This window comes from Antedon mediterranea, chromosome 4 (assembly GCF_964355755.1).
Source record: "Antedon mediterranea chromosome 4, ecAntMedi1.1, whole genome shotgun sequence".
Taxonomy (NCBI): domain Eukaryota; kingdom Metazoa; phylum Echinodermata; class Crinoidea; order Comatulida; family Antedonidae; genus Antedon; species Antedon mediterranea.
Genome location: NC_092673.1, coordinates 23,651,280 through 23,658,226, shown reverse-complemented (window position 1 = coordinate 23,658,226; position 6,947 = coordinate 23,651,280). Strand labels below are relative to the sequence as shown.

The 6,947-nt window shown below is 32.2% G+C and overlaps 1 long non-coding RNA gene across 1 annotated transcript; it reads right to left on the bottom strand.

The window, feature by feature from the left end:
- Positions 1 to 1,790: 1,790 nt before the first annotated feature.
- LOC140048148 (uncharacterized) lies at positions 1,791 to 6,023 on the bottom strand. The gene is made up of 3 exons (XR_011845057.1): positions 5,955 to 6,023; positions 4,924 to 5,139; positions 1,791 to 4,355 (listed from the first exon to the last, which is right to left on the bottom strand). It is a non-coding gene; the product is annotated as an uncharacterized lncRNA (long non-coding RNA).
- Positions 6,024 to 6,947: the final 924 nt, after the last annotated feature.

Sequence of the window (6,947 nt, the reverse complement as noted above, 5' to 3'; positions counted from 1 at the left end):
AAAGCATCCTAGTTAAATGTATCCTATCGTTTTCAAAACAATTACTCACCGTGGGTAATTATAGCAAGTAACATATAAGAGGAAATTTGAATGTCAATGAATAAGGTGTTACACAGAAATAATTATTCTTCCCTCGCTGTGTAAATTTTTGATTAACAGCATTTTGATAAGGTCAAAGCTGAGTGCAAAGGGTTTCTTCCGCGCAGATCCATCTCATATCATACGGTGGCAGCGTGAATTAACCTAGTTATTTTCAATAGATGTATCTTAGTATTTCAACAAGGTAATGGTTAACCATCATCAAACTGTTCTTAGCAACATTAGCACAATATTTCACTTGTTAGTACCATGCATTGACTTTCCGACTGCAGTCCGTTAATTTACAAGAAAACGTTATTAACCCATCCATATACCAATTTAAGTTGTCTGGAGCAGGTCATTTGTAACCATTGATACTTTTTTATCTAAAATTTTTGAAACACGCATATCGTACAATTATGTGTGCCAGATTCACAGTCAGTGTTTATTTTTTGCCACGCAAAGCGACATCATGATTGCATGCAAAATATCCACCGTAATCGCGCAATAAAGGCGAATATTTGGGTAAAGAAAAATGTATGTACATTTCTAAAAATGTTGGAAAGCTAGGGTACACTAATATGTAATTGTTTGAAAATTAGTCTATAAAATTGTTTTTTAACTGAAAAATATGGCTTACGCACGTGCGTTTTTGGGTTGGGACTTGGGAATCCCTTGCATAACTTACGCAACATGCTTAAGTGTTCATGATCTGGATACTGTACCTGTCTCTGGACAACTACCGCCGGGACAACTGTCTCTGTGGACAACTACCACCCGGACAACTGTCTCTGTGGACAACTATCAGCCGGACAACTATCTCTGTGGACAACTACCACCCGGGCAACTGTCTCTGTGGACAACTACCACCCGGACAACTATCTATGTTGATGACTACCACCAGATCCGGACAACTATCTCTGTAGACAACTACCGCCGGGACAACTGTCTCTGTGGACAACTACCACCCGGACCACTATCTCTGTAGACAACTAACACCCGGACCACTGTCTCTGTGGACAACTACCACCCGGACAACTATCTATGTTGTGACTACCACAAGACCCGGAAAACTATCTTTGTAGACAACTACCACCCGGACATCTATATCTGTAGATAACTACCACCCGGACGGACAGCTGCCCCTGTGGACAACTACCACCCGGAAAACTATTCCCGTTGGATTGCGTGATATGAAAATGGATTGATAGTAAAACGTAACAAAGTTACATTCTTATTAGATATTCATGCTGTGATGAAGCGGAGGATTATTTTTGTAGCGTTCCATTTAAAATAAATTTTGTTACAATAAAATATTTTGGTTGTGAAGGTCGTTAAATTCGTTGGGGCCAGCATCACTTCTTTTACCAAATTTAACAAAAAGCTAACATCAAAACATGCAACAATGATAAAATGCTCTGCAACTCTGTAACTACTATATTACTAAGCCTATCAAGTTCCGGGTCCGGATGAATAATTGTATACGATGAAATATGACTCAATTTTAATTTAGTGGCAGAAACAACATTTAGTATGAAATTAAGGATGTTGCCCGGGCCACTAGGGCAACAACCCTCCTGGGTCCGCCCCTGTTATGAAACACAAGGTTCCTTCATGGCCTCTTACAGTAGCACATATTATTAGCATTACAAATAAATCAGTCACAAAACAGGTTAATTTAAGTTTTTATTTTATTATAAAATTGTATAGCAATCAACATAAGCACACTTTTAAAATACAACATATATTTTTAAAAAGGAAAGAAATGCAGTATGGAGAAGGCACTATGGCTGATTTACAACCGAATTTAACCATTTATGGTTAGTGATCCTTTTCGTATACAACACTGAATTCCTAAGTGTGTGACCAGCTATTGTCAGCTGTTAGTACAAATAGGCTTTCAATGTTACTAACTTTTCTTTATGTCATAAAACTATTAATAATTCAGAAAATAAAATATACGCCTAATATGATTTAATAGAACAGTTTGTTAATAAGCCATAACAATATTTCTAAGTGAAAAAAGTGTCCCTAAAATTGGGGTGTCTTCCTGAATAGAGGTATCCCAAAAGAGAGTGTCTAGTGTAATACGGTAAACAACACGTTTTACGGTTCAGAAAGCCAAAATGTGGAAACCAGATGTTTATTTCAACAGAGCGCAATCCTACAGTCTTCTCTCATTCAGTTCAATTTTTTCTAATTACCTTGATGTACTTTTAGTTAATAACAAACTAATCAGGGTTTATTCATTTATATTTTGTGACTCTATGACAGATGAGATCCTTTAGTTTACTCTCCATGTAACCTCCGGCTCCAATCGTGTCTTTGGTCTGGAACCCCTTTCTTAAAAGTGCCAATGCTACTTTGCAGGATCACATTTGATATGACTATAATATTATACTCGTAAAATTATGTTTTTCAGAAAAAACAGCTGCGAGAGACATGATTTTTACGCTAATAATATGTTACGTTAATAATCGAAATAATTATCATACATCATAATGTGTACAGTATCATAGGCAAGTGTCACAAACAGTGTATCACATGTGACGACTGTACCATAGAAATTAAAGCCTGTGATAATGGACATATACTATTAATGCCATATGTAGTGTACAGTGCAATGAATACTGAAACTGTTCAGAGTCAAATTAGGGAATATATTATGATGTTAAATGTGAAAAGAATATATGGTCACAAAATGTCACCGTATTTATTTAAATAAACGCCCCACTTTAAATAAATCCCTCAACACTTTGAATAAACGGCCCCAAAACCCTCGAATAAACGACCGGGACCTTTATTGATTTCCCCGAATAAACGGCCTGCCACATGCATTATATACACAATATTGACGTATTATAACACATTTCTATTTGTAGTAGAATTCATTATTTGACATGACTTACAATTTACCAAACATTTTGATACAATTTTTACTGTATTTTATCTTGATATCTATGGGCTATTTTATTTGATAAAATAAAAAAAAGAAAACCTCCTCCGAATAAAATCCCACATTAAAACTCCCCGGAGCCTTTATTTGAATAAATATGGTAACTATCTACCAAACATAACTAAAGAAGTGTTGTGTCATAAAATCAGTTCAACAACTTTTATATAAACAAGCTTATGGATATAATAATTATATCCTGATTAATTTATTTATGGACAGCTACTATTGAAGCACTATCGATTTAAAAACATGAATTCTAACAGGACTTGTTGTTGAAATGTTTTAATATTTTCGAATGATGTGTTGAGTTTGATTAATGGTGTAGGAGGCCTATATTGAATATTGAAAAACATATTTCTAGAGTGGTTTACAGTTTTCTAATGTTAAATTGCACATTACGTTGAAGATATCTTATAATGTTTTACAGAGGTAATCTTTAATTGCTTCAAAATAGAAGAAAATGTTGTGAAACACATGTAGCTTTGTGTCAGGTACCTAAGTAACTGTATCAGGTGGAACTCGAACCCACGACCTCAGTTCGTATATCCAGATCAACAAGAATAAAAAACCATGAAATGTTTTTGCATTTCTTTAAAAATCAACGATGCAGATTATTTCTTATTCCATAAGAGCAAACTTCATAGTTAAAAGCTACTGCTCCACTGGCTAGCTGTTCCAATTTTTTTATGCATACATTTGTGCGGTGCATACAAAGTTAAAAAACCACAGTATTGTAACTTTTTAGCGTTTTCTGGTTCTAAAACGTAAAATGAGAATATACAGTCACCAGTAGAACAAAAGCCAAGGCACAAAGTGTCCACCGATTAGCATTGTTCCAAAGCAATGGCTCTACTGTACTGTGTTAGTTGTGTAAACATCCTCCGTTTAGAAATGACGCAAGTTGAACTGTTGCTATTTGTTGACAACTGGCTTCCAATGGACATTTCACAAACGATATATTCTGTAATTGCATCACAGTATTGGATTTTAATCAAATCGCTACTAGTGACATTTCGATCTTTGTTTGAACGATTTAGAATACGACTTTTTATTCTTCAAAAACGAGAAAAACAAAAAATCTTCCAACAATTGTCTATGCATGAATAGCAAAGTCGAAGTAGTTTTAAGTACAGACTTTTAGTTGCACGAATGTTGGTACCAGAAGGAAACTGGACAATTGTTTTTCTTGATTTTCATCGGAGAACATTTTTTCCTGCACAAAAGTTTCGAAAATACTGAAATCCATATTTCATAAAATCGTCCATCTTTACTCACTGCCATTCAAAATGTTGAAAATCAATTTGTTCTTTTGCCGGAAAACCTTTTTTTAAATGAGAAATGTCTTTTGAAAACATACATGTTTCATTCAATCATTTGAGGGTAGGTATCTAGACATATCTATTTTCTTTCTGAATTTCTTTCTAGCTGTTTTACTTTATCATTTTGTTTTAGCTTTTTACTTATTTTATTTTGTATCTCCATTGAGATTCTACCACTGATACCAACAGCATTGTCATTTTTTCAGTGCTTATTTTATTTTGTATCTCCATTGAGATCCAACCACTGATACCAACAGCATTGTCATTTTTAAAGTTATTAGCCTTTGGATTTATTTTCTGATCTAATGATATAAAGTTTGCGGAACATGACGATTATTGTTTGTATTGGTGGATTTGTTTGTCCTCAGAATTGAGAGTGTGAGGATAACCAAAGTTTATTGATCAAAGCAATTCTTTTCAGAACTACATGTGTTGTACCGCAAAATTTATATCATTATATTGCTTAATATCGCTATGCAAACCTTTAAACAATTTTTTTTTTATATGATTCAGATAAGAAACAGATTTTCCTAGAGGCCAGGCATGTAATAAACAAATGGTGAATAGTACCTCTACAACTTTAGGTGATAATTTGTCAAGACTTGACTGCGTTTGTGTTACCATTACTCTGCAAATTCGTTTGCCGATCATTTGAATTCTCATCCTGTGTTACACTGTCCGTCACATCTTTATTAGGTTCCTCAAATGCAACCATTTTTGAACGCTGCGTTTTAGAATTAGGTAGCTTATTCGGCAAGTTATCTGGTGAGTTGAGTTTGGAATCATCTTTTGAGAAAAAAAAAGGATATTATTATTTCAAAAACAATGTTTTTATTACAAATATTTGTTTTAATATATATATTATTTACTAATTCAAAAACGAATGCACTATAACAACTGCATTTTGTAAAAATCTAAACATTTTCATTAAATTCACTATTCTTTAAGTTGGTTTAAATAGAAAAATATATTCAATTACTGTACTCTATATAGAAGTTTATTTTATAAAAATCTGATTGATTGATTGCTTTTTTCTGTTAGTTTGCAATATAAATTGTTGGCATGTGGTTGTATCTATCACTGGTGAAGTATTATATTTTAGGCAAACCGTAGATCAGATATATTTATGACAAAATACTACTGATGTTTTTCTCTGTAATTTATAGTTTGTAGAACCAAATCTTAAATTTTAGAAAAACACACAAATCATATTAATAACTAAAAACATCTTACAATTTTTTATAAGTGGTAATAAAAATATTAAATATTATTCCAACATGATAATTTAATGTAAAGGTTGTTTAAACTGGGTTTGTGTGCCGTGAACCCTACACTAAAAAATCTATTGTGCTCATTAGATGATTTTAAAGGACATTTGGGAAAAATAAACACCTATTTCAAGCAAATTTTCCACTGACACAAATCTTAATGAACAATAAAACATACATAAAACATATGGATTTATTAGAAAAGTTGTTCAATGTTAAACTTTAACCATAATTATGTGCGAGTGTGTTGTTACGAAAAATAACATGTAATATAAATGGAAGAAATAATGTTGGAATTAGCTAGAAGTAGTCTCCTGCCCTCTATAGTCTCACCTGTTGGGCTGTTGCAGTAGCTGTCAGGTGACGGCGTATGTGATGTACAAGGCTGGTTTTGCTTATCTAGAATACAAACAAATTATGTATATATTACGATTTATGAAATGATATTACTTTTAAATCACAAAAGAAATTCCTAAATAATTATACGAGTGGGAACTATTAATATTGTTTATAACGATGAAAATATGAAAAAAATAAAATAAGTGAAAATAAAATAAAGGCAAAAAATTACATATATTTGGTTACCATTACATTTTGGTCATATTTTGATCTCTCTCAAAGCATTAACTGTATATTAATAAGTTTAACAGAAATTTAATGAAAAAATGATGGTAGTATTCCAGAAGAATAACATCAGTTCTAAGAAAGATATATTTGTCAAAGAATAAAAATTGACATTTGAAAAATGTTTTGTTGATATATCATCAGAATTGATGATGCTAAAGTTAAAGTTGCAAGTTACTAGCTTCCGGCACACTTACAATTAGACTTAGGGATCACACGCTAAGTGTTAACAACATTAATCTATAATTATATACACTTTTAGAAAGCTCAGATAATCTTATAATTTTTAATGATATTTAAATTTTGTCAGAAAAATTAAATCAACATTAAATTTCCACCAGTTTACAAATCAACATACTTATTTCATTCAGTGCCAAAAGATCAGACATAAAGCTTTTTCTTGACCTGTCGGTGGCGGTAGACAGCTTTTCTGAATTTTGAAGTGCAACGTTTGAAATTGACTGAAAAAAACAAAAAAAGTAAAAAATATATTATACATCATATACAAAGCATACATAGAAATCCATCAATAAATATACATAAAAAATAAATTCATAATATGGTTTAATTGTAATTTATGGTACTACAAACAAAAATACAATAAAGAAATCTATAGCAAAAGCTATAAAAATGGAAACCATGGTTACAAATAAATAGCCTCCCATCAAGCCCAATAAATTCATAATTATGTAATAATAGTCA